General features: G+C 53.4%; 1 long non-coding RNA gene across 2 annotated transcripts; it reads left to right on the top strand.

The window, feature by feature from the left end:
• The first annotated feature begins 331 nt into the window (after nt 1–331).
• LOC114202453 (uncharacterized) lies at nt 332–16,403 on the top strand. 2 transcript variants are annotated; one of them, XR_003607802.2, is made up of 4 exons: nt 332–535; nt 1,337–1,482; nt 3,974–4,169; nt 13,618–16,403. It is a non-coding gene; the product is annotated as an uncharacterized LOC114202453 (long non-coding RNA). The 2 variants fall into 2 exon arrangements; XR_015767045.1 differs by lacking the exon at nt 13,618–16,403 and adding an exon at nt 6,233–6,437 and having other exon boundaries at nt 333–535.
• Nucleotides 16,404–25,164: the final 8,761 nt, after the last annotated feature.

The following is a 25,164-nucleotide window of genomic DNA, read 5'->3' on the forward strand; positions in this document are numbered from 1 at the left end:
GCGAGGCCCAAGAGGCGCTGCGTCGGACGCGGGTGCCCGGAGCGTCTTGGGAGCCGGCCGGACGGGAAGAGCGTGGCCACGCCCCATGTGCCCCGGGAGCTCCTGCGGCGTGGGGCTGCGGGTCCCGGCGTGCAGCGCGCGCCGCTGCCCTGAACCCCCGGCGTGCCCTGCGAGGTCCCGGCATGCCGCGCGCTCCCCTGTCCCATAACTCCCTTGGAGAGCCGGGGCCCAGGGTCGTTAAACTATGCGTCCCGGCATGCAACGCGGGCCGCCCGCTGCAGCCCAGTCACGTGCTGGGGCCGGTTGTGGAGAGACCGCGAGTCCCGGCATGCCACGCGCACATCGGGAAGTTGCGGTTCCGGCCGATGCCGCGCGCCGTCCGGGGCCCGGGGGAGGCGGGCGCTCCGGGCCGCTCGCCGCCTGGATCGCGGGGCTTGGGGTGCTGGCTGGCGGTGGCCCGTGGCCCGTGCTCGCGCGTAGGGAGGTCCCTGGAGCTGCGGGAGGAGAGGGACGGCGGGCCGGTGATGACCTAGCGGTTTGTCCAAGCTCCGCGGTTCCGGCCGCGGGGCTCCCTGGTGCCTGGGGCGGGAGGGCACCGGCGGAGGGGGAGGCAGGCGAGGCAGCGCCGGCTGCCGGGCCCTCCGGCCCCCGTCAGTACGGGGCCGAGCGGCGGGGCGGAGGGGGGCGTGCGGCCGCCCTGCAGACCCAGCAGGCCTCCGGGCCGCGCTCGCCCCGGGAGCAGCGTCCTCCCGGCCCCCCGCCCCTGGGCGCCTTGTGGGCTGGCTCTTAACAGTTCGCAGACCAAGCTGTTCGCTGACCGCGGTGGGGTTTGTCCGGGGCGCCTCTGCACCGAGCCAGCTCTATGCGGTGGGAAAGCGGGGGCAGCGATTGTAAAGCAGGCTGGGGGCTCCAGACGCAGGGGGGTCGCGCTACACATTGAGCTTGGTTGCCCCCGAGTCACATAAGGTGTCGTGGTGGCTCCCCGCAAACATGGCAGAACGAGTCAGTCCGTGAACCCACGGCTCGGTCGGAGGCGGCTCTCCTCGCCTGCTGCTTGCTGCGTCCCGGCAGCGCAGGGCCTCCGCTGTGTGCAGGGATGGACGCCCGTGCAGAGCCCTCGGGGCAGCGGCCTCCCACCGCGGGCAGCCTTGGCGGGGCGGCGGATCTCCTCCCTGCGGCTCCCGCGATCATCGGCCGCTGGCTCTCCCGGGTTCCCGTGGCCCTTGTCCTGCCAGTCTGTGCTGGTTTGGGTGACCTCTGGTCTCAGCCATGCCCTCGGCTGCTTTCCTGCTTATGTCAACACTTGGCCTGAGCGACTGCGCCTTGTTCTCTGCAGAATTTAGAAATCCACAGTGTGGAAGGAAACCGGGGACAGTCACAGTTGTGTGGACGTTAAGCAGCACTCCTCAAGTAACCGAACAAAGGAAATCACGAGAAATAAGAAACCTGTGAATGAAAAACACTAAAGCTTGTGTGCTGCAGGTAATGCAGGGCGTAGAGGGGAATGTGTGACCAGAACACCCACGTTAAAAAAAGAAGAAATCTCAAATCTAGTCAAGAGGCAGGGACACCTCCCTATAATGAGTGTCATTTTTCAGGAATTAATAGAGTATAGCTTTGTGGTGAAAGTATGTTTTCTGCCAACATGACTTTGATCCTGATCCTTAGAAAAGAGCAACACGTTTTCCGTATTGTTGCCATAAGGGGCTGCTGGCTCTTCCCAACCCTAGTCTATAGGAGAAGAGCCACGCGTGGTATTCACTTAATTTTACCTACCTTGCAGTGGTGCCATTTTCATAGATTTCTGATTCCCGAATCCTCTTCTGATGAAAAGAGGCGACCCTTGACCCCCTTACCATCCTCGGGCCACCCCAGCTGTCATGGAAACGGTTTTTCAGGCTCTGGCTATTGCAAGTTCTCTAGCCCCCTCCCCTCCCCAAACTTACCCAAAACAGTCCTGGAAGCCTCAAGAGGTCAATCTGTGAGGTTCCAAAGAGCCTTCTGGACTCCTGCCAGGTACTGTCCCAAAGAGAGCCTCAGGACTCACTTCTTGGTCCCCCTTGCTCCCTTCTGCGTAGGTCTGCCAGGCCTGATGCTTTCAGGGGACACACCATGCGACTGTCCCAGTTGCTCCTAGCGGCACGCCAGCATCGTGCATAGAAGAAATCTAGAGCTCCCAACACCTCAGCCTTTCTTCTGTAGGCGCACAGGGGGAGGGGCTGATCGCCTAAATTCAACAACTGATTTGGGGTAGGGCCCTGTTGGAGCCTCAAGTATGGCTCAGTCCCCGTGTGGTTTCACGGTTCTTCCTGGGTGCTCTGTAGGCCTTCTTGCTGCTGGGAGTTTGTCTAGTCTTAGATACCTCCACTGTCCTGCAGGCCTGGCCACACTCCTGAGATGTGCATGCCTCTCGAGCACTAGGTTGATGTCCCGTGCAGAGAGCCAGACTTTTCAGCCCTCTTAGTTTCCAGAGCTCTCTGGTGTCTGTTAAAACATGGTGTTTGCAAGTACCTGTTTTCCCCAAGTTCTTGTGGCAGGAGCAATGGCTGGTTTCTACCTACTTCACTCTTGCTGGAAGAAGACCTTGAATGGGATTCTAACAGAAGAGGAAACAGGACTTCCAGACACAAGGACCATCGTGGTTGGGGTTCTGGGGGATCCCTTGATGGAGTCCTTTATGGCAAAAACGGGAACAGGACTAGGATGTTTGAAAGGTTGCAGACACCACCAGTCACAATTCTGACTTAATTGGTTTTGGAGGGGACCCGAGCATCAGGAGTCTTGCTCGCTGCGTTATTCTAATGTGTAGCTAGGTTTGTAGGCAGTGGTAGTTACTACGTATTTTTGGGCAGATGTCTGAGCTCCTCTGATCTGTGTGTAAGGCACTGCTGATAGCTGAGGGCAGAGTGAGCCTGGAGCTGGAGACCCCAGTTCCCGGTGATCCCAACAGATGGGAGGAGTTGTGGGGAGAGTTTCTGAGCTACCACCACCAGGTCTTGTCACTTGCTGGGCAGGTTAGTGAGAAGGAGGGGTCCAGAGTGGCCCCTGGAAGAAGACCCTGAACCAGGAAGGGGGGCGGGGCTGCAGGGGGATGAGACACAGGGAGTTCCCCGGGAGTCTGTCAGGTCTGAGCTGCCTGGGCACTCGGGAGAGCCAGCCAGTGGGTGGGAGAGCAGGGCTGCTGTGGCAGCTTTCTGGATCCACCAGGGCAGCGCAGATGGCACCAAGTGAGGGGAGCATCTCTCGTGTGGGAAAGGCGGCCACAGTGTTGTGGGCAGAGAATGGAGGCACCGGCAGGGAGCAGGGCCAGTGGTGTCATGGGCTGTGGTGAGACCAGGGCTGGTGTTGCCAGTAGGGAGGGGGCTGTGCTGGAGGGTCCAGGCGGGGACTGGGAACACAGGCAGGAGCAAGGCTTGCTGAGGAGGGAGGCGGTGTTTCTGCGAAGCAGATGGGAGGGGCAGACACAGACAAGCATCACAGGTACTTGTTTACCCAGTGGTAACATTTAATAGCTTTTACTTGGATGGCTCCCTCTGTTCTTTTCCCCTTCCCCCTCCCCGTTAAAAATTATGTAAATTAAGCAGATACCAAAATCTGTGTGTAATCCTAAAATGAACCCGTCAGCCAACCTGAAATCTATAGCATTAGCAATATTGTGAGGACTCCTGTATGCTCCCCACCTTCCTGTGCTGCCCCCTTAATTCCCTCAATTTTGCATTTGTTGTGCTCCCTTTGTGTGGGGTTTTGCTGCATGCATACTGTGGAGTTATGCTTGGTTTTGAGGTTGGAAAAAATGCATCACAAAAAAATGCATCACACATATATGGGGATTTTGGGTCTGTGAATGGCTTTTTCATTCATCACTATGTACCCAGAATTCATCCATATTACTTTGTGTGGTTATTGTTTATCGTGACTTCTATTTAATAGCTCATGTGGAGTGTGACAGGATGCATTTACCATTCTCTTGTAGATGGACATTTGGGTTGTTTTGGATTCTTATGAAAAGTGCTGGGTTTCCTGGTGCCCCTGAGCTGGAGCCTGAGGGTGGAGCTGCTGAATCCCAGAATGCAGATGTATGGGGCAACCCCAAATCACGTTCCTGCGGGGCTGTCTCAGCTTGTACCCCCACCGTACCCTCGGCAGCCCTGCACCACGCTTCCTAGTCTGTGAGTCCGGGTGAAGATGTGTGTTAGAGTTGAAGCTGTGGTCCTAACTTGCGTCTTTCCAGTAGCCGTTCTGGCTATAAGTCAAGTTCCCTGTTGTTTTCTTGCCTTTTGTGCTTTCTCTTCTCTGAGGTGCCTTTTCATGTTGATCACTCTTTTCCCACCGGGTTGTCTTCTTACTGATTTGTAGTCGTTTCTTATGGCTTCTGAACACCTTCCTTGTTTATATGTTATCCCCATCATCTCTCACTTTTTGCCTTGTCCTGTTTTCATTTTCTTTATAAAATCTTCTGATGCACAGAAGTTCTTAATTTTAGGACTGCATTGCCTAACCTGGAATCATAAAGATAGCTTCTTTTTTACTTTTTTTTTTTAAAGATTTTATTTCTTTATTTGACAGAGGGACACAGCGAGAGAGGGAACACAAGCAGGGGGAGTGGGAGAGGGAGAAGCAGGCTTCCCGCGGAGCAGGGAGCCCGATGCGGGGCTCGATCCCAAGGACCCTGGGATCATGACCTGAGCCGAAGGCAGACGCTTAACGACTGAGCCACCCAGGCGCCCCGCTTCTTTTTTACTTCTAAAAATCTGTAAAACTTTGCCTTTCACAGTGAAGTCCTTAAGTAGTAAGAAATGGGTGTTTCATATGTGGTGTCAGGCACTGATCAGACTTCTTTCCCATCGGGGTAGGCAGTTGTCCCAGCCCCAGTTTGGAAAAGCTCATCCCGTTTGCATTGATCTGCGACGCATCTCTGGTATGCAGTAAGTCCCTGTAAATGCATGAGCCTATTTTGGACTTTCTGTTCTGCTTATTCTCGAACTGTCTCAATTGCTATAGCTTCACAATAAGTCATGACATCTGGGAAGTTTCTTCACACGGTTTGTGGATATTTGTGGCCTTTGTTTTTTCATAAATTTTAGAATTAGTGTGTCAGTTTTATTGATAAAACTTTTTAAGAGTTTTGATCAGAACTGTATGGAGTCTATAAATCAATTTGGGGAGAAGTGACATCTTTGTGACTTGAATTGTGCCATCCATAAACACAGTATATCAGTCTATTTAGGCTCTCTTTAAGGTCTTCAGATACGATTTTTATGATTTTCTCCATATAGGACTTGCACATTTTTTTGTTAGATCTATTCCTAGTTTATTTTTTTTTGCTCATACTTTTGTTGATACATGATACTTAAAAAAACCCCACAAAACCCAACCTTTTCTAGTTGACTGTTGCTGGCATATAAAAATGCAATAGGTTTTTGTGAACTGATGTTATACCTAATAATCTTTCAAAGTTCTTTTATATTTAATTCATTAATTTTGGCTTATCTTCTTTTTAAGGAAAACTTCAATGACATACATGTCCTACCAAGCATCACTTTTGCCTCCTTTCACATGTTTTGATATATAATCTTCTTACTGTCAGTCATGCAATTATTCTTTTGTACTCACTATGATCTTTTTCTTTGGCAAATAAGTTATTTAGAAGTATATTTAAAAATGTCCACATGCATGGGAATTTTTCTCCATATTTTTATGGTTGATTTCTAAATTGCATTATAGTCAGGTAACATAATCTGAATGACACTACTTTTTTGAAATTTAATGCTATTGGAATAATTCCAGGATTGGGTTAATGTGTGCTTCAAAAGAATGTGTATCTTTTCCTTATTTGAGTCAGGATTCTAGATCTACCCAATAAATCAACCCTCTTGAATGTGTCATTCAAATCTTCTAGGTTTACATATCTTTCTGTTTGACCAAAAGCAGTGGTTGAGAGAGCTAAGTTGAAATCTCTTCTTTGGTTACGAATTTTCCTCTCTCTCCCTGTAGAGAGATTAACTGTTTGTATGTGTGTATATGTGTTTGTGTATGTGTGTGTGTGCATGTGTTTGTGTGTGGGGGGGGAGAGGCTGTTATTAAAGGAATACACATTTAGAATTTTTATATCCTTGACAAATTGACCCTTCTTCATTGTGTGGAGCTCCCTGTATCCTGAACAATGCTTCTCTCTTGAAATGTATTTTCTTTGAAGTAATATGACTATCCTAACTTTCTTTTTTTTTTTAAGATTTTGTTTATTTGTCAGAGAGAGACAGAGCACAAGCGGGGGCAGCGGCAGAGGGAGAAGGAGGCTCCCCACTGAGCAGGGAGCCTGATGTGGGGCTCGATGCCAGGACCCTGAGATCATGACCTGAGCTGAAGGCAGACGCTTAACGACTGAGCCCCCCAGGCGCCCCTATCATAACTCTCTTTTAATAAATGTTTGCCTGGTATAGTCTTCATTTTTACTTTTAGTGTTTGTGTACCTTAAGTTTAGATATTTATGCTATAAACAACATGTAGCTAGACTTTGATGATTTATTCTCACACTGTCTTTCAGCTGCTGAGTCCAATATATTTATATTTAACCTCATGTTTCTATGGGGTATATTTTCTCCTTTCTCATCTCTTTTCCCCCATTGGTGATATACAGACATCTGCTTTTCCATTTATTTTTTTACTCTATTTTTATTCTTTTGGTTATCACCATTGAAATTTTACTTTGTATTGTATTTCTAACTTAGTAAATGTAACTTTACATTTATATTTTACATTTTATATTAACTTTAATATTCTAATTTCTTTGCAAACAATACATAGATCTTAAAATACTATATATACCTCTGCTCTTCTCTAGACTCACATACTGAAATTGTACAGTATTTTAGTTCTGCATTTTTACATCCCCGAATTAGGTACTCTTGTTATTTTACAATGTTTGTTTTTATTTAATGTATATTTACCAGTTTACCTCATCAGCATTTTTCTAATATTTCATATCTTTCTTTTTTTTTAAGTAACAAATAATTTGTTAGGAAAGAGAAACATTCCAATGAAAAGAAATTGTTTCTGTTAAAATAAGGGATATCTAACATACATCTAAGATATTCGTGTAACGTATCATCTACACATGATACGTGTGCTTACGCCGCGTTGTGTGTGAGTAAATCTCAGCCGGCTTGCGGGATTGGTGCTCGCCTTCTCGGAAGTTCTGCTGGAGGTAAACCCTCAGTTTCTGTTTATCTGAGAGGGTTTTATTTTGCTCTTACTGTGGAAAACTAGTTTTGGTGGACATACAGCTAGAGGATGACAGTGATCTTTCATTAGAAGACATTTCCCATTGGATTCTGGTTTCTGTGTTTTGTTGTTGAAAGTCTGTTAGTCTGACTGTGCTGGCTTTGTAGGTGATCATCTTTGTCTTTGGTGTTCTGTAATTTCATTGCCGTGTGTCTAGGGGTGATTTCTTTTCCTTTATTCTGTTTAGGATGTATTGTAGATTCATGAATTTTATTTGTTCCTGAAATTCTCAAGCATTATCTCTTTAAAAACTTCTTCCGTGCTAGTGTGTGTGGAACTCTGAATAGATAGATATTTGTTCAACCTCCTCGTGCCATAATTCCTCTCTCAATCTTTATTACATTTTCCCTCTTCTCGTTTCTCAGGGGAATTTCTTCAGATGCGCCTCCAGTTTATTTTTTTATTTCTTTTTTTTTTTTAAAGATTTATTTATTTATTTGAGAGAGCGAGGATGAGATAGAGAGCACGAGAGGGAAGAGGGTCAGCGGGAGAAGCAGACTCCCTGCCGAGCGGGGAGCCCGATGTGGGACTCGATCCCGGGACTCCAGGATCATGACCTGAGCCAAAGGCAGCCGCCCAACGACTGAACCCCCCAGGTGCCCGCACCTCCAGTTTATTAACCTCTCCATCTGTGTGTAATCTGCTGTCTTAGTCATCTTTTGAGATTTTAAAAAATCATAGTTTTCACTTAGGAGAGTTCTATTTGGATGTTTTTCAAATATGCCTGTTCATTTATAGTCTGTTTTTACTTGCTCATTTATTTTGGTAATTCTATCTTTTTTCCTTAATAGTTTACACCTAATTTTTAAGATTCTGAATCTGACCATTTAAATACTTGATGTCATTGTGGGTTTACATCTGTTTTGTTTGTTTGTTGTTCATATAAGTGGTTTCCTCTCACGGTTGGTGCTGTTTGTGGGCTCATATTCAGTGGGTGGTAATCTGTGGGAATGTGGTGACCTTGCTCTGGCAAGAACCAGAGGACCTAGGTGGGCACTTCCGAGTCCTTGCAGGCAGGATCTGGAGCTGCTGTACCCCCTCTACAACCCCAGGTCATCCTGATTCTGGCGGGCTCTCTGAGGGCACCCCACTTCGTGTATTTTCCCACCCACATTCCCTCCCCCGGACCCTGCTCATGAGGGTTTCCCTGGTTTGGGAGTGTTTAGGGCGCCCCTTGCTTCTTGTAAACCCAGTCCTGGCATGAAAATCAAGTCTTAGCCTCTAATTGTTCTGCAGTGAGGAGGACCCTTCAGAGTGTCCTGACTGCCTTCCTGCCTGAAGTAGAAGTCTTTGATTTTTCTTTGTTTTTAACTGGGTCAGGGAGACCGAAGGGGAATGCCCCATGCCCACCCCTGTTTTCCCAGATACAGCGCTGACTGTGGGGTGTTGTAGGCTCACAGTCCCTTGTCTCTGAGTGAGGAGCACAGGGAATGGTGAGGACGGGGAGAGGCCCCGTGGCTGGAAGGACGGACGCGATCTGGGAGGACAGGGCTCCACGAGAGGAGTCTGCAGTCAGACAATGCTCCTGCGTGATGGATTAACTTTAGAACACAATGCACACGCCAGTCAGACATGCTGCATGAGCCGTGCAAGCGCTGGGACCATCCCAGCCCCGACAGCTGGGGACCGAGCCCCCACGCCCGTGAGCTTGGCTGCAGTCTCTAAAATGGCTCTTGAAGAAGAGACGAATCATGAGAACAAAAGCATTTTCTTTCTTAAGGGAGCTGGTAGTACACATTGTGTGAACTGTGCACGCGGACAGACAACCAGGAGAAGGGATGTGGCTGTGGCGGTCTCTGGGAGAAGGCAGAGGCCGGGATGAGGCACCCTCTGTGTGTGTTGCTGCTGAGAGCAGGGGGCGTGCGGTGGGCCGGTCGGGTAGAGGCGAGAAGACGTTGCTTCCCAACCATCTGTCACAGAGAGGGTCGACGGCAGAACCCATGCTCCTGGCCTGGGGACGTCTTGTAGGGTGCACTTTAGAGCACCAGGGACTTTTCCAGGGCCATCTCCTAGCACTGGGAAGCAACCAGGTAATCATGCGATAGGAAACAGGCTGTGGTTTTTCCGGCTCTTTATTGTTCTGCCTCCCAGCGGAGGGAGATGCCGTCAAGTCTGGGGTTCGTTCTGCAGGAATATCTCGGGGATTATGATTTTAGTGACAGCCCACAGGGTTTGAGGGTCAGTTTGTCTCAGATTCCCACCAGGGATGTTCATTACAACAGGTAGACATGGCACTGAGATCTGGGACTGTTGAACCTTCTGCCGTGGCTCGGGTTTGTTTGACTTTTTAAATTATTATCTCAAGTCAGGTGTGGAGAACACATATTTTAGAGTGAATCTGATTCTCTAGCCCCGAGTTTTCATTTGAAACCCTGCTTTATCGGTTCAGAACTGCGTAGGAAGCCTTTCTCCCAGCCTGAGAGCCTGCAGGCAGCAGTCAGCTTTCCTGCACCCTGCTGGTTCCCCCAAACATCCAACATCCCCACTGCCATGTTAGAGGAAATAATCTTCCCATATAAATTCCACGTGTAATTTATGTACAAATTACCTTCTCATTTGCTTCTCCCCTCATGACTGCCAAGTTTCCATCTCAGCCACTGGAGGGAGTTTATGAAACCCCGGTCTCCAGATGACTGCCTTCGTGTGAGTCAAAACAGAGAGTGAGGTGGAGTCGTTGCCTTTGGTTGGTTCCCTGTTTTGAATCCAGCACACGACAGGAGAATGTACTACGGGGTCGAGAGAGTCCTTGATAGAAAGACCTCTCTCTCCAGTGACTCTTTAGAACGTGATTTTGTGTCCCTTTTGCTGTGCAGACTCTGAACGTCCTGCAGTTTCAAGTTCTACCCGCTGATCTTTACGTCCGTCCTTATGCTGATCACGGTGTTGGCAGCTCAAAAGCCGTAAATTCTCTAACTTTGTTCTTTTTCAAGATTGTTTTGGCTATTCTAGGTCCTTTTCTTGTCCATAAAAATAATAGGCTCCCTTTGTCGATTTCTACAAAAACATGCCAGGATTTTGGGAGTGATTGCCCGGAGCTGAAGTATAAATGATACTGAATCTTTTCACCTATGAACATGGAATGTGTCTTGATTAAATCTGTAATTTCTCTCAGAGACGCTTTATAGTTCTACGTGAACAAATCTTGTACTTCTTTTGTTATACTTAACACTAAGTAGCGTATTATTTTTGATGCTATTGTAAATGGAATTGTTTTCTTAATTTCAGGTTGTTGATACCATGTGAAAATAGGATTGATTTTTTTGCATAATGATCTTGTGTCCTGCAGTCTTGATAAGATAATCTTGCCTGTTCTGTAGTTCTTTTTTTGTTTGTGTGTGTTGTTTTTTGTAGAATTCTTAGAATTTTCCATGTACAGGATCAGGTCATCTGTAAATATTTTATTTCTTCTTTTTAGTATTTATGGCTAATTGCTTCTCCTTTCTCCCGTTCCCTTTTTTCTTTGAGGGGAGATGGTTATCGCACTGACTAGGAGCTCCTGTGTGATGCTGAGTGGAGTGGTGAGAACAGATAGCATTGCCCTGTTCACAGCTTGAGGAGGGAAAGAACTCAAGTCTCTCATCAAACACTCTGCTGTGATGAGGGGCACCCAGGCGGCTCGGTCTGTTAAGCGTCTGACTCTTGGTTTTAGCACAGGTCATGATGTCAGGGTCAGTACAGACTCTGCTTGAGGTTCTCTCTCTCCCTCTCTTGCCAGCCCTCCTGCTTGTGTGTACACGCTTGCTCTCTCAAATAAAGAAACAAATCCTTTTGAAAAAAACCTGTTAAGATTACAGCTGTAGGTTTTTTTTTTTTTTTTTTTACATGTCCTTTATCAGGTTGAGGACATTCTTTTACTTATTTGAGAGTTGTTTTTAAACATTTTCTTAAAATTTTTTTAAAGATTTTATTTATTTATTTGACAGAGAGACACAGTGAGAGAGGGAACACAAGCAGGGGGAGCGGGAGAGGGAGAAGCAGGCCTCCCGCTGAGCAGGGAGCCCGATGCGGGGCTCGATCCCAGGACCCTGGGACCATGACCTGAGCTGAAGGCAGACGCTTAATGACTGAGCCCCCTAGGCCCCCCAAGAGGTTTTCTTCATTTTTTTTAACTTTTTTTTTAAGATTTTATTTATTTATTTGAGACAGAGAGAAAGAGAGAGAGAGAGAGCACATGAGAGGGGGGAGGGTCCAAGGGAGAAGCAGACTCCCCTCTGAGCAGGGAGCCCGATGCGGACTCGATCCCGGGACTCCAGGATCATGACCTGAGCCAAAGGCAGTCGCTTAACTGACTGAGCCACCCAGGCGCCCCTAAAAATTTTTGAATAGACATTAGATTTTGTCATTAATATTTTCCCACAGCTATTGATTGATCTATTTTCAGGTGTTTGTCCAATCTGTACTCCTGGGATAAGCTCCTATTGGTCATGGTTTATCATCTTTTTAAAGATTTTTTAAAGGATTTATTTATTTATTTATTTTCGAGAGAGAGAGAGAGAGCAAGAGAGAGTGAAGGGGCAAGAAGGAGAGGGAAAAAGACAGAAGCAGAGTCCTGACTAAGCAGGGAGCCCAACGAGGGGCTCAATCCCATGACCCTCAGATCATGACCTGAGCCGAAATCAAGAGTTGAGTGCTTAACCAACTGAGCCACCCAGGCATCCCTGTGATCCTTTCAAATGCTTGTAGATTCAGTTTGCTAATATTCTGTTAAGGTTTTCTGTCCGTGTTCCTGAGACGCTGGGGTGAAGTTCTCCTGTGACGTTAGGTCTGGCTTTGGTGTCAGGTGACTCCTGTCGGACTCTTCTGAGGCCCCAGTTTCTCCAGAAGGACTTGGATCCTCTACAGAGACACAGAGTAGGTGGGTGTCATTTTGCTCATTTGTCTTTCTAGGGACTTAGCATTTCCTCGTCACGGGCACAGCGTTGTCCGTGACTCTCTTGTGGAGCCCCTCCTTTCCCGTGGTCAGCAGGGATGCATCCTCTTCCCTCACTGGCTCTGCTAGTCGGGCCCCTCTCTCTCGTCTTGGTGGGTCCAGCTAAGCATGTGTGATGGTTCAGTCCTGGTGGTTCGGGCGGAGGGCTGACGACACGCAGGTGGACTTGCAGGTGTGAGGTGTTTAGGAACAACCACATGAAAGGGGGGACCCAGGACCTGGTGAGGGGCGCGGTTGAACTGCAGCCCAGCTTCAGCAGCCTGGCCCCCTCGTGGTGCTCTGCAGGGTATGTGGCCGTCAGAGCTGGCCCCAAATGGTGCTTGGGTTTTCCTTCCTGCCCTCCTCAGACTTCGGATGTGGGTCTCGGCAGCTCAGGCAGTGAGACTGGAGGGGCTCGCGCTGCTCTGCTTACATCCCAGGGGCAGATGGGGGGCCTGGTGCTCTTGTCCAGCCTGTGTGGGCACTTTCTCTCTGACGCTTGCAGACGAGGAAGACCAGCAGGGCTGTGAAGACAAGCCGCGGTGGCAGCAGATTCTCTGGAGACCGCAGGGCCCTCTTTCCAGCGCATGGCAGTGGGAGCACCCACCCTCCTTACAGGACAAAGGGAGACTACTCTCGGTGCTCTCCCTCCCAGAAGACGTGCCGTGCACACGCGGCTTTGTTTTCTGCTTTATCCACACCTGTAGCTGAGGCTGCATCTCAGCTGGAAAATTAACACTTGAATCCTAAATAATAATAATTACTGTTTCTGGTTATTTTGAATCCACTGACAAAGACCTTTACAAAATAATTGCACTGATCAATCCCCTGTGAGTTACAGGGGAAGATTGTTGAGTTGGTGTGTGATGAGAACATTAGTGGGAATTCTGTTTCGTACGTGTAATTGTAAGGAATATGTCGTGTTCAAATGCCTGACGTAGCGTCTTGTAATAACACATGGTTTCCATCAAGCAGCAGATGTTTCTTAACCTTCCCTTAGAATAAAAATCATAATTTAGCCACACCCACCAGCTCCACTGCGAAGCGAGAGCAAAGGCCTAGCTGCACATCTCAGATCTGTGGAACTGCAGCTTGAAAGCACGGTTTGGGGAGAAATGTCCTTAAAAAGAAACGACTTTTGGGCACCTGGGTGGCTCAGATGGTTAAGCGTCTGCCTTCGGCTCGGGTCATGATCCCGGGGTCCTAGGATCGAGTCCCGCATCGGGCTCCCTGCTCCTTGGGAGCCTGCTTCTCCCTCTGCCTCTCTCTCTCTCTCTCTCCTCCTCTGTCTCTCATGAATAAATAAAATCTTTAAAAAAAAAATGACGTTTTAGAATGTCAGATAAAAGGATCCTGGGGAAACTGTGTTTAATAGGAACCGTAGATGTGGTTTACAAACACACAAAATGTCTACTTCTGTTTTTAAGACTGCTGGTCCCTGGAATGTGAACGGGGTGTCCCCAAGACAAAGCACAGATGAAGATGACACTCTCACAGGAGATAAGGACAGTTGCCTTTCTGTCCTGCCGAATACGCTCACAGCAGTTCTTCCTGATGGAGCTGCTTCTGTGTGATTCGCGCGGTTGCAGGGCGCAGCGCAGTGGGCTTTGTATGGTCCCTACAGGTGCCAGAACTTTTCATCCCGAGAAAGGAGCAAAGGGACCGTCACCGTGCCCACTTCCCAGTATAATGAGGTGACAACCACCAGAGGGGGACGTTCCCCCAGCGGGCTCCCCTAAGTAAATAATAATCTGGGTACATTCGTTGAGTAATAGCGTAAGTGCCATGTGGGGTGCTGGAGCATCTGAGGTGTGGGAGCAGTGCTGGACTGCAGGAGGCTTCAGTGAAAGCCCCTTAACCACAGTGAGAATGGGAAATGCAATTTTCTCTCATCTGCTTTGGGAGTCTTCCACCTGCTGATCAGCAGGGAATAATTCCAGTGCTTTCACTCTTCTCCCAGGCCTCTGAAGCAAGAGGCCTTTGATTTATACTACGCTGTCAGATAGCTGTGCAGGGAGAGAAGGCCCCTCGGTAATTTGGAACTTCCTCATGCTGCTAATGCAATCAGGAAGCTGGCCCTTTATAGAATTAGAGGGTGCGTGCATGCTCGGAGTTACTAGCCTGTCACCCTGCGTGCAGTGGGAACAGAGGAGGCGGGAGGATGGGGAGGCTCTTTGGGGGCGGGTAGCGATTAGTGGGACTTAGCCAACAATTTTGAAACCTGGAAATCAGGTTTTCAGACATAAATTTTAGTAGGTGAGTTCTCCAAACTGTGTTCTCCAAACTTTTTTCTGGTTCCGTCCTCTCCTCTGGTGGCGAGCTCTCACCTCCCACTGCCTGTCCTTAAGAGGTGCTCAGCTCAGTACCTGATTCCGTTTTAGTGCCAGTCCTGTGAACTAGGAGGTCGTCTTACCCCATTTTCTAGGTGAGGAAACTGACGTTCAGAGCAGGTGTTTGGAAGGGCGGCACTCGGGTTCTGGTCTTCTAACTCCAGAATTCTCTTGATGTACTTTCTCAGAATTGTCTGCATCCGGAGACACAGGGCACCTGCTTGTATGATACATACCCTAACCTCCTGCCATGGTGGCTTCTTCATGGGGAAAAGGGTTGGAATAAAGAAACCCAAGACGTCGTAGATTTCCCCTTATCCCGAAGTGTTGCAGTTTTGGGAAATTCACGTACCAAGTAATTGGCTTTGGGAGGGAGGACAGATTGTGGTGTTGTAGAATCCTATTGCATAAGAGGGGTCTTACTCCTCCTGTTAAGCAACTGCTTAAAATGCTGGGGGGGCAATATAAAATGCATTAAGAAATATTTGTTGAGGAAGTAAATAAATGGGTAAAGCAGATAATAAACATAGTATCTGGCCCTAAAGAACAAACAAGATCATAAGATGAGGCATTACAAACACCACAGTTTCACGCAGAAGCTGGTGTGGCACTACCATCAGCCCTGATTATTTGCAGTTGCTGCAAGCGTTGAAGACCCTCCGGATGCAGGTTCTCTGGCTTGCAGTCTCTTCTGTCACCACACGGGGGCACAGTTGGACCTTTGAAAATTGTGTGTGCGAGATGAAATTTATTTCTCTGTATTTATAGCATCCTCCAAATAAAAATGGCAAAACTTAGTGTACTAAACAGGGAAAGAGAGGGATCAGGCTTTAACGAGAGAGGTGTGCTGTCACTGCGCCCGAGGGGAAGAGGTTTAGGAAGGGCCGGATTAACACCTGAGAGTTCTGGGGGACGGGAAATAGCCTGTTGGCCTGTGCGCCCAGGTGAGGGGCATCCCGATTGTGCACCCCGGTGAGGGAACGGCAGGTACCTGTGCGCCCAGGTGAGGGAGGAGCCTGATTGCGTGTGTGCCCAGGTGAGGGGACGTCAGGCACCTGTGCGCCCAGGTGAGGGGGCAGCCCGATTGTGCACCCCGGTGAGGGAACGGCAGGTACCTGTGCGCCCAGGTGAGGGAGGAGCCTGATTGCGTGTGTGCCCAGGTGAGGGAACGGCAGGTACCTGTGCGCCCAGGTGAGGGAGGAGCCTGATTGCGTGTGTGCCCAGGTGAGGGGACGTCAGGCACCTGTGCGCCCAGGTGAGGGGGCAGCCCGATTGTGCACCCCGGTGAGGGAACGGCAGGTACCTGTGCGCCCAGGTGAGGGAGGAGCCTGATTGCGTGTGTGCCCAGGTGAGGGAACATCAGGCACCTGTGCGCCCAGGTGAGGGGGCAGCCCGATTGTGCACCCCGGTGAGGGAACGGCAGGTACCTGTGCGCCCAGGTGAGGGAGGAGCCTGATTGCGTGTGTGCCCAGGTGAGGGGACATCAGGCACCTCTGCGGCCAGGTGAGGGGGCAGCCCGATTGTGCACCCCGGTGAGGGAACGGCAGGTACCTGTGCGCCCAGGTGAGGGAGGAGCCTGATTGCGTGTGTGCCCAGGTGAGGGAACATCAGGCACCTGTGCGCCCAGGTGAGGGGGCAGCCCGATTGTGCACCCCGGTGAGGGAATGGCAGGTACCTGTGCGCCCGGGTGAGGGAACGTCAGGCACCTGTGTGCCCAGGTGAGGGGGCAGCCGGGTCCACATGCATGGACCTTCTGTGGGCTGACTCCTGGCTGCTTTCTTGGTCCATGCCCACTGCCCAGTGTGATTACTGCCAGTGCCCCGGTACCTCAAAATGCCCCGGTTTAGAGAGGACTCATGAGCATCCTGGTTCTAAGGGGTAGACGTGGGGGGGTGGGAGGCCTGTGGGCGAAAACGCTGGGGGTCTGGTATCCACACATTGACCAGGAGTGGACAAGGGTGGGGGGGCTGGGGTGCTGCAGAGCTGGGGGCACGGGAAAAATGAAGGAGATGCCCCGTGACGGAAGACTCCCTGCGCTCAGCCCCCACAGTCTACCGTTTGTAAATCTCCATGGGAACTTGGAGGTTATAAGCAATTACCACCGATGAGAAGCTGGAACTCAGCCACGCAGCATCAGGGAGACTGGAACACGGGCGGGTCATGGGGGAGGATTCCTGTGGGAAGTGCCCTCAGCTGACCGTCCCCAGCCCGGGGCCCCCTGAGGGCGCTGAGGCCAGGGTGGAGCCTGGGTCTGGGCAGGTGGCAGGACTTCCAGAGTGTCCCTCCCCTCCCTCCTTGCCCTGCATCCCTCACCTCTCCCTCCCTCCCCATCCCTCCTCCCCGTTAATATATCTCAATTAATAAATTGTATAAACCTGTATAAAAAGTGGCTTAGAGAAATATGAAAGCATGTATTAAAATGCAGTGAAGACTGAGTACATCCCCCAAAGAACTGAAAACAGTCTCAAAAACATACATGTGCACCCGTGTTCCTAACAGCGTTACTCACGAAGGTGGACACGGACCGGTGTCGATGAGTGGATATATGGGTAGGCAAACCGTGGTGCATCCACGTAACGGAATGGTACTCAGCCTTAAAAAGGAGGGATATTCTGGTCCCTGCTGCCACACAGCTGAGCCTGGAGGACACTGTGCCGAGGGACGTGAGCTAGCGCCGTGGGACTCCTCTTGTGTGAGGTCCTGGCGCCACCAGGTCATGGGGACAGAGGGCAGGCGGTGGGTGCGGGGGCTGGGGGAGCGAGGGCTAGTGTTCAGTGGGTTCGGGTTGGGACAGAGGCTCGGTCTTACCGGGGAGCAGAGGATGGGGGCGGATGTGCCGCGTGGTGAATGTGCTCATCCGTGTCACTGATCTCTACACTTAAAAATCGTCACGATGCTAGATTTTATGTCCCGTGTATTTTACTACGAGTTAGAGTGCCTTGTTTGGGAGACCTGGGTGTTTAAAGTGAGGGGAGCCCAGGCTGTGGGGCTCAGGATCGTGTGGGACTCTTCTGAGGCCCCCAGAAGGACTGTGATACTCCGCAGTCGAGACACACAATATGTGGGTTTTGTTTTGGTTCCTTTTTTAAAAAGAAAGGAGGAATTCCAGAATCACAGTGAGCGGGGCTGATGGCAGCCTGTTTCAGGAATCACCAAGCTGCGCTCTCGTGCATCAGGAGCAGCAGAGATGCAGCCCCTCGTGGCGCGGTGCGGCAGGGTGGTCCTGGGCGTGGGGACACTCATGAGGTCCCCGATTAACACCTGCATGGTCGGCACACACCCACGGACGTGCTTCGTGGGGGCTGCTCACGCCGTGGCCCTGTCCTACCCTTGACTCCACGTGGTGAGGCCGACACGTTCCATCCGTCTCACGACAGGAATTTATGGCATATTTTAAGGGGATGTCCCTCTGTTTTTCAAGTCCAATAAAACCTGCCCTAGTGGTTCAACGCCCTTCCCCTCCCACCCAGACTCCACGTGGAAAAGTCTCCAGGCCGCCAGGAGCCGCCGCGTGGGGACCTGTCCTCTGGGCTGACTCAGGCTCCTCCGGGGCCAAGGGCATCTGACGGCGTCCAGACAGCGCGCCTGCCCTAGGGGACATGGCAGGGAGGGGGCCTCAAACCTTTCTACTTCGTGGGATGATGTCTCTCGTGGCCACGTTGCAGGGTTGAGGCTGGGAATGCCGGGTTGGAATGGCCTGGAGACGCACGCAGAGCAGGGTGAGCGGCCCTCTGTTCAAGACAAACGCTCTTTTCTTGCAACAAACTTCTCAAGAAATGTTACTACCCATGTATTTCCACCAAAACATTTAAGCTTACACACAATTTTAGGTTGGAGTTCCTTATTTACAGAGTTCAAATGTTGATGACCTTTGCCTTTGGCGCAGACGCTGGCCAATGAGAGCAGATCCCAGATGAACTTTCTCACTTTGAAACAGTCGGTGTGGGAACAACCCCCAGTGGAGACACACGTCCAGCCCACGCCCCCTCTGCACGCTCGCTGGTGACTCTGGCCCCAGAGGAGTCGGGTCGCCATCCAGCAACGGAGGCCCTGTGGAAACCTTGCGAGGAAAGCCTGGAACCTGCCACATTTCAGAGCCTTGGAAGGCTGGCTGGCTCTTCACTCAGCTGCCTCTCCAGACCCTGGGCTGTGTCATCCTTGCAGCTCTGAAGGGGGATGGGATCCTGGGGTCCGCTGCTGCCTTGGGGCCCCCCGCCCCTCGCTGGCATCCGCGCGTGAGGATTTTGTCTGGAAGAGTCTAGTCGCAGCGACTAGAGCTGACCTTGCTCCGGCTGGAGGATGCGTGCCGCCCAAGCCCACTCGCCACAGGGCCAGGGGGCCGTTCCCTGGACCCCACAGGGTCACGGTGGGGACAGAAGGTTCCAGACAGCTCCTCCCACCTGGTGGTCTTCAGGGCCCCTCCCCTGACTTTTCCAGACAATAATTCTCATGTGTGGACTCCCCAGGCTCCGGTTCCCCTCCTTGGCCCACAGGGGGGCCATCCGTGGTGCTGCTCTGACCATGTTCTTGGGGTCCAGGGAGTGCACCGCTGCCGTTTCCAAGAAAATTCCACCAGCAATGCTTTCTCCTGTTTGAAAACACAAGTCTGAGTCTGTCCCTTCAGCAGCGGGTCAGGCGGCATCCGGGGCAGCAGGGGGAAAGTGCCCCATGAGCCGGCAGGATGCCAGGCCTGGGCATGACCCCCACTGGGCCGCGACCCCCTGCTCAGCCGTGACCCCTGCTGGGCTGCGACCCCTGCTCGGCCGTGACCCCCCTCCAATGTGACCCCTGCTCCGCCACGACCCCCACTCCGCTGCAACCCCAGCTCCAGTGTGACCCCCCGCTCCAGTGTGACCCCCGCTCCGGTGTGACCCCCATTCGGCCATGACCCCCGCTCAGCTGCGCCCCCACTCCAGTGTGACCCCCACTCGGCCACAACCTCAGCTCCAGTGTGATCTCCGCTCGGCTGCGACCCCCGCTCTGCTGCGACCCAAGCTCCAGGGTGACCCCTGCTCCACCGCGACCCCCGCTCCACCGCGACCCCCGCTCCAGTGTGACCCCTGCTCCGCAGTGACCTCTGCTCAGCTGTGACCCTCGCTCCCCAGGCTGAGCTCTCCCTGGTTTCATGCCTTTCGCTCTGGTTTCCTTGGGAGTGATGTCTGTGTTGATGCCTCTGTCTGTCCCCCGGGTCGCCGCAGGTGGGTGATGGGCGACTCCCCATTTTCCTGTCCTCTGAGCCTGAACCTGATAATGCCTGGCATGCCGCGGGTGCTCAGAGCCCTGCTCCAGAGAGCCCGCAGTGACAGTCTGTGTGTCACGGCACTCCGGCAGGGGGCAGACAGACGCGCGGACGCTGACAGGTCCATCGGTGTCGCCTGAGACCGTTTCGTGCTTCATAGACGCTGACCTGCAGCACCCGCATCGCTGGCCCTCACGTGGAAGTCTGTGCCTCGGTGGGCCTGGTTCCACGTCTGTGACACGGCTGCCCCAGCGGAGGCTGCGGCCGGGAGCAGCCTGCCACCCAGGGCAGGTCGCAGTCAAACCCTCCACAAAACCGCCACGTTTACTTCTGTCCCATGTCTGCATCTGATTGACATTGTTCGATCTTTTTAGTGGCAGAATTCTCATTTAATTTATTTCACTTGAACTTCTGTTTTTTTGTTTCAGATAGTTATATTTTTGATATTTCCTAGAACTTTATAACAATTCTTTTGACTTCATGCTGTTTTTAAAAAAATTAAAAATAAAAGTATAAACTAACATTGAGTGTAATTTACTGTCAAAGTAAAATATTGCTACCAACATCCCCCGCCCCCTGCAATGTACTCTCAGACTTTAGAAATAGGAAAATCCACTGTGATTCGGAGGAATGATGGGCACACAGGGCTCTCGGTGCCTTGGCGGTTGTGAAAGGGGGAGTGTTCACAGAGGCCACTGAGCGCTCGCCCCACAGCCCGCTGGGCCAGAGAGGGCTCACAGAGCTGCGTTCCCACCTGCCTCCCCGGCGCCTCCCCCCCGTGGTGGCCTTGGAGGTGAGGCCTGGCTCTGGGGCGGACCTGCCAGGGTTGAGGCTCAGCTGTCCACAGGGCCACCACTTTCTATTTTGCTTTTGAGGTTTACGACTCCCCTGCACCCAAACAGGATGAAAGCTCATAACACCAAGATACACACGAGAAAGGACAGAGCAGATTAGAAGTAACCTGAACACCAACAGGAACTGGTGAGAGGCAGCAAGGCATGGGGCATCCTGACCTCAGCACTGCGCTCCCTGGACCCTGCCCGGACACGAAGAGGAACCTTAGAATTTGGCCCCTCAGGTTGAGAAGGAGGGACCTGCTGTCTGCGTTTTGAGAGGACACAGCTGCCCACAATGGAAGATTTTGCCAACCTTTCTCACTGCCAGTTGTCCCTCGTCCTCTTCTTATTTGCAGCCCCCAGCCCTAAGCCACTCTCTGAATCTGGATGGGAACGTGCCATGCCCTGTGCTTTGTGCAGCGTGGCTACGGCGGGGCATGCACCTGCAGCCAGCTTTCTGTGCCCTCGTTCAGGAAGACTTGTGAGGAGCGGTGTTTGCCGCCTGCCAGCGGGGTCAAGCGGCCAGAGGGTGCTCACACGGATCCAGAGGGTGGGCGGCATGGGCGCGGCTGCTGACTTTCTCTGTCACGGCAGGACTAGCCGAGGCATTTCCCGCAAGGAGCAGGCAGCCAGAGCCCGGAAGTGCTTACAACTGGATCCCGCAGGCCCTTCTCTGCACCTCTTGGCTGGAGGCCTACTGTGTGCCAGGCACTGTCGGGGCTGCAGTCACACTAGGGGACGCAAAGGGGACCCTGACTCTGGAGACAGGAGTGGGGTGGGGTGCAGAGTTAAGTGGGAGAAACAGGGAAATGTCATCTAGAGAGCGACTTGAGGGGAGGGCACTTGGATGTCCTGAGTGAGAGGGACTGGCCTGCCCACCTGGTGCATTCTGGAGCAACCCGGCCCAATGTTGGGTGGGGAGCGGGACAGAGGGAGGGGTGAGGAGGGTGTGCAGGGTGTGAGTAGGAGCAGGTGCAGGGGCTGGGGAGGAGGGGTGCAGGGGCTGGGGAGGAGGGGCGCAGGGTGTGAGTAGGAGCAGGTGCCGGGTGTGAGTAGGAGCAGGTGCAGGGCTGGGGAGGAGGGGTGCCGGGTGTGAGTAGGAGCAGGTGCAGGGGCTGGGGAGGAGGGGTGCAGGGTGTGAGTAGGAGCAGGTGCAGGGCTGGGGAGGAGGGGTGCAGGGTGTGAGTAGGAGCAGGTGCAGGGCTGGGGAGGAGGGGTGCAGGGTGTGAGTAGGAGCAGGTGCAGGGCTGGGGAGGAGGGGTGCAGGGTGTGAGTAGGAGCAGGTGCAGGGCTGGGGAGGAGGGGTGCAGGGTGTGAGTAGGAGCAGGTGCAGGGTGTGAGTAGGAGCAGGTGCAGGGGCTGGGGAGGAGGGGTGCAGGGTGTGAGTAGGAGCAGGTGCAGGGTGTGAGTAGGAGCAGGTGCAGGGGCTGGGGAGGAGGGGTGCAGGGTGTGAGTAGGAGCAGGTGCAGGGCTGGGGAGGAGGGGTGCAGGGTGTGAGTAGGAGCAGGTGCAGGGTGTGAGTAGGAGCAGGTGCAGGGGCTGGGGAGGAGGGGTGCAGGGTGTGAGTAGGAGCAGGTGCAGGGCTGGGGAGGAGGGGTGCAGGGTGTGAGTAGGAGCAGGTGCAGGGTGTGAGTAGGAGCAGGTGCAGGGTGTGAGTAGGAGCAGGTGCAGGGGCTGGGGAGGAGGGGTGCAGGGTGTGAGTAGGAGCAGGTGCAGGGTGTGAGTAGGAGCAGGTGCAGGGGCTGGGGAGGAGGGGTGCAGGGTGTGAGTAGGAGCAGGTGCAGGGTGTGAGTAGGAGCAGGTGCAGGGTGTGAGTAGGAGCAGGTGCAGGGGCTGGGGAGGAGGGGTGCAGGCCACGTGAGGGGCATGGTTGGGGGGCACTGGAGGGCTGGGTGCAGGGCCCTGCAGGCTGTGCCGAGGTGATGTTGGCCCGAATGGGGAGGTTCCGGTTGTCCACTCAGAGCCACCTGGAAAGCGGGACAAATGCTCGGAAGGTGGTCCTTCTGGGCCCTCCTGCCGCAGCACCAGGCGCTGGGATGGCCCAGGCTTGAGGGTCCAGATGCTTTGGGTCCCAGCGCTGTGTCTGTCCCTTCCCGTGTCCTGGAACCTTGGGCCACAGCGCAGGTCTGCTCAGGGGGTTCTGTCGACTGCTGAGCTGAGGGCTGTCGGCCCCTTGGCTGGGCCTGCGCGCACCCCGGCCATGTGGGGTCAGAGCCCTGCTGTGCAATCCCAAGTGGGGCCCCTCCCCCACACCCCACGTGTCCTGACCCTGAACACACTGGCGTGCTTGTCGGAAATCCCGCATCTGCGACTCATGGGGGAGGTGATGGGAGGCTTGCGCGGCCCGACCGCGTGCGGTGTCCCCTGCAGCCTGAGTCACAGACGGCGTTAGCCTCCCCCAGCAGAGAAGGGCGCAGGTGTGCGACGTATGCAGATGGTGTCACGGTGAAGACCAGCACCTACTAAGTGCTTGTGCAGCCCACGACCGACAAGGGGCCATGGGGTGGCACCTCAGTCGTCAGGAGACCCCGTGGGGTGGACACCACCACCCCTCCGCATGCGCGGGGCCCGGGCAACCGGATGTGCCCCCTCCCTTGGTCCCCAACCACACACAGAGTCACAGTCCACAAGCCCCACAGTGTCCATGCAGCCCACGTGCTGGTCTGGGCTCCAAGCAGCGGCTGCGGGGTTGAATTTCGCTTGAGCTGTGTGTCTGAGGGCCACTGCGCACCGACAGGGACACACATGCACATGCACACACAGGTCTACATGACCAACTATCCTTATTCTCAGTGACTTTCATGGATACAAATCTCCCTGAAAAAAATCACAAACAAAAATTCAAACACACCGCGCAGCGGGCCGGAAGCCATGGGCTGCTGGGAACGGAGGGTGAGACTCACCGCCTGCTCCGCGGGAGCCCACAGCACCTCATCAGGGGTCACAGGCCTCACCACGAGCTGGGGTTACAAACCACAGTACCTCCCATTCCTGTGACACATTTTGTTTTCTGTCGGCTTACACATGTGCCCTCACACGTACGAGGGAAACTGAGGCACGGGGTCAGGGAGCATCCTGCAACCTTCCAAGTGCAGTGTCTGCTGGGAGTGCTAGCTCGGCACCTCGTATGCGCTCTGCTCTGCCCGCGGGGCCACAGCCACAGTCTGGGCGGCACTCGGACCCCAGGTAAGCCGCTCCGCCTCCTTGGATGCCCCCCACAGCTTGGCCATCCCAGGGGCCTCTGAGGGGCTGGCGACCCCACGGGCCGTCTCTGAGCCAGGATCCCCGGGGCCGATGAGGACTTTGCACATCCAGCATCAAGTCGTTCTGGGAGACGCGTGAAAGGACAGGTTATCAATGACTAACGAGCTCATTCCCTCACCGCAGGGACGGTAAGCGTGGATGGCATTTACCACCGCACGCCCGGCCTGTAGCAGGTGCCCCCAAGACACGCCGAGGGAACCCGTCCTCCGCTGTCTGCCCGATGCCCCGTGGCAGCTCATTCCATCCCCGACATGCGTTTCCTTGGCTTCTGTCCCACTCTGCGTCTCCCTGGGGCCGGGCTGGCCCTGCCACTTCTCCACTACCGGCCAGTGAGGGACAGAGACTCGGCGGCCCCGCTGTCCCTGCCCCGTTCAGAGGCCCGCACTGACTGTGACCGCATGCCTGGCACCGCCTTCCGTCTTCCCCGGACTTGTTGAACCTGTGGCACGGGCCTCTGCTTCCAGCACTGCCTGACCTACGGGGCCTCTCCAGGCCCTCCCGTGGGGCCGCGTGCTGAGCGCCGTGGGGGAGTCGCCATGGGAGACCTTCCCGCCTGGAAACTCACCTTCAGTTCTGGGGGCTTTTCCTGGGATTACTGGCTGGAGACCCCTCTGTTCCCCCTCCCACGCCCCCCTTCCCGGGCTCCTGTTGGCCAAGTGCCTCCCCTTCGGCACTTCCTTTCCTGTGTCCCATCTCCGTGCTGAGGAGCCATACTTTCTGGCGGTTTCCCTGGCCCCTCCCTCAGTCCTGGGACTCCTTGTGCGGGTTGGTCGCCACGATACAGTAGCTTGCGTGCACGTCACAGCCGTGGTGCCTCGCAGAGGGCGGGAAAGGGGGTCTCTTGTCCAGGACACACAGACTCTGGGGGGCCTGGTGGCCGTGAGACTGGGTTTTAGCATCCCCAGGGAAGCACCTGGGAAGGGGGAGGCCCAGGGCGTGGAGATGGGGAGAAGGTTCTAGAACCAGGCTGGCACCTGCAGGGTGAGAGCCCTGGGTCAGGCCCGCTCTCAGCTGTCCTTTCTGCCGTGTCACCGGCCACCAGTCCACCTGGGGTCTGTCTCTTCGGCCTGCCGACTGTGCTGTTTTGGCTGCATCTTCTCCCGGCTCGTCGGTTCTGGCATCATTTTAAATCCTTTACAACACCCCGAACCCGGCACCCGATGGGAACAAAATGGTGGTGTGCCACAGTCTACACGACATTTCCCTCTGCCCCCACTATCCGCAGGCTTCAGGCACAGTCGCCTTCCCCCTGCCGGGGGCCTGGTGCCTGGTGCCTGGAGCCGCGACTGCCCCGCGGGACGGCTC

This window comes from Eumetopias jubatus, unplaced genomic scaffold (genome assembly GCF_037043125.1).
Source record: "Eumetopias jubatus isolate StellerSeaLion01/CBP00866 unplaced genomic scaffold, mEumJub1_p1.0 scaffold_16, whole genome shotgun sequence".
Taxonomy (NCBI): Eukaryota; Metazoa; Chordata; class Mammalia; order Carnivora; family Otariidae; genus Eumetopias; species Eumetopias jubatus.